Source organism: Bos javanicus, chromosome 1 (assembly GCF_032452875.1).
Source record: "Bos javanicus breed banteng chromosome 1, ARS-OSU_banteng_1.0, whole genome shotgun sequence".
Lineage (NCBI taxonomy): Eukaryota > Metazoa > Chordata > Mammalia > Artiodactyla > Bovidae > Bos > Bos javanicus.
In genome coordinates this window covers 35317069-35319718 of record NC_083868.1, presented here as the reverse complement: position 1 = coordinate 35319718, position 2650 = coordinate 35317069, and the positions used below count along the sequence as shown (strand labels likewise).

At 36.3% G+C, this 2650-nt stretch overlaps 1 pseudogene; it reads left to right on the top strand.

The window, feature by feature from the left end:
- The first annotated feature begins 328 nt into the window (after positions 1 to 328).
- LOC133254212 (eukaryotic translation initiation factor 3 subunit E-like) lies at positions 329 to 1889 on the top strand (annotated as a pseudogene).
- The last annotated feature ends 761 nt before the right edge of the window (positions 1890 to 2650 follow it).

Here is a 2650-nt window from a genome sequence, read left to right as displayed (position 1 = left end):
TGCCTGGTGTCAATAGTAATGATCCTTTTCTACTCATATACTTGCTTCCTTTATTTTAAACATAGGATTACTAGACTTCAGAGATGAAAGAACAGTTGAGATTACTTATTTCAATTAGTTCAATTCATATTTTAGGGGACTATTGTCTAGAAGAGTTGGACTACTTACTTAAGGTCATGTAATGAACTATTAATTCTAGGTACCACCATGAATTGTGGTTGCTTTCTTTCCATATTTCAGGAACTAGCAAGTTGGCCTAAAACCCTTACTGGGTTTAAATTGAAAAAAAAAAAAAAATGACTCCTACAATTTCCTTTTCCTCAGCAAGATGGTGTAGTATGACTTGATTATTTACATCACACACTTTTTGGATCGGCTTCTAGTTCTTCCATTGCTTGAGTTTCTCTCTGTTAAGAAAAATATATAATGAAAAAAAAATTATAATAGAAATTGGATCTTCTTAGGGCTACCAACATGGTAGACTTTGCTATTGATGTATTCCCTTTATTCTGATGATATCCTCATGCTTTGAGAGAAAAAAAAAAAACCAGCATTGTTCAACAACTGAAACAACTTCAGGCATCAACCAATCGTGAACCAATTGTGAAGATGTTTGAAGATCCAGACACTACAAGGCAAATGCAATAAACCAGGGATGGTTGGATATAGTTTTACTACATGGTAGATAAGCCTGGCTTTAGATAGGAATATTTAGATACATGCTGTTGCTGCTGCTGCTAAGTCACTTCAGTCATGTCCAGCTCTGTGCGACCCTATAGATGGCAGCCCACCAGGCTCCCCCATCCCTGGGATTCTCCAGGCAAGAACTCTGGAGTGGGTTGCCATTTCCTTCTCCAATGCATGAAAGTGAAAAGTCAAAGTGAAGCCGCTCAGTCATGTCCGACTCTTAGTGACCCCATGGACTGCAGCCCACCAGGCTCCTCTGTCCTTGGGATTTTCCAGGCAAGAGTACTAGACTGGGGTGCCATAAATACTAAGTATGCAAAATTCCAATATGAATGTGGAATTTACTCTGGAGCAACAGAATATCTTTACTTCTTTAGAGGGTTGGTTCCAGCAATGAATAGAAATGCTTTGAGTTCACTCTGGGGACAACTGACCTCAGAAATTTTAATACAGAATTGGAATGCAGTCATGGAAGACTGCATGGCTAAAAGATAGATAATAATTCTGTGAATTCTCCACTTCAATCTCTTCAGCAGTGAATATGGTTCACTCATTGGTCTCTGTTTTCTTCTATCACCCCAAAGCACAATAACATTAAGGATCAATTCCTTTACCAGCCACAGTATCTTAGTGCAGTTCCAATGATGTGCCCACATATTCTCTACTATTTAACCACAGCAGTCATAACAAACAAAGATGTTCGAAAACACGGGCAAGTGCTAAAAGATCTGGTCAAATTTATTCAGTAGGAACCTTGCACATATTTATATAAAGACCCAATTTTAGAATTTGTTAAATGCTTATATGTTAACTTCCATCGGGCTCACATAAAGCTGAAGAAATGTGGATCAATGCAAGTGAATGACTTCTTCTTGGTGGCTTATCTTGAGGATTTCACTGAAGATATCTATTTCCGTATTTGAGACTTGTGTCACATCCATCAGTGTATCAGCATTAACATGTTGGCAGTTAAACTAAGCATGACTCCAGAATAAGTTCAAAAGTAGATTATAAATTTGATTACAAATGCAAGACTGAGTATCAAGACTGATTCTAAATCAGGTCATGAGGTTATGAGTAACAATACCATCTCACAAGTGATGAAACCACACAAGTGATTGAAAAGACCAAAAGCCTTTTATTTAAGAAGCCAAATACTGACCATGAATACTGAGAAGAAATTTAATCAGAATAGTAAGTAAGTAGAGGCTCCTAATTGTAACTCAGGATCCTGCCTTCTATTGAAGAGCTATATAGAAAAAAAAATGAAAAAAAAAACTATAAAAGAAGGTGAAATATTAAAACTATCATATAAAGGTAAAACATTTTAGAACAATTAGCATATTGACTATACATTTTGGAGAATTTGAATAAAATTAACCGTTTCATTAAAAAGTAAAATAAGAAGTAGATCCCTGAATTGGGGAGATGAATTGCAAAAAGATGTACCACTTGGACAAATGATTTTGTGCAAGTAAAACTGCACCGCTGCATCACTGTCAGGTTATCAGGGTTCAAGAATTCTAAGTGGACTTTTAAATCCCCTTGTCCACTTCTACTGGACACACTTGAGCTATGTATCAATTCATGCCTCTTTGTAGTCACTCTTCAAATAGAGACTTCAAAAACCTTCCTTTTGTCTCACACAGCATCTCCCTTAACTTTTGTCACATTGGTGTTGCTTTGCTGCTCATCTTCATTTGGGGTGTACTGCTGATATGTTACTACAATCATGACACTTCTTTGATTATTGCTCTTAGGAGTGTCTTGGTCTTATGCCAATATCAACAGTGCTTTCATCTTTAGAGCTCTAAGCAAGCACTGTATTCTATAGTCATATGAACTGCAGACTCCACTATAATAGATCTGTTCTCAATAGACACTTTAAGCTTATATTCAATTACTTTTTCACTCATAGGATTTTAACATTAGGTCGAAATTGTACATCTTGTTCTACTAATTA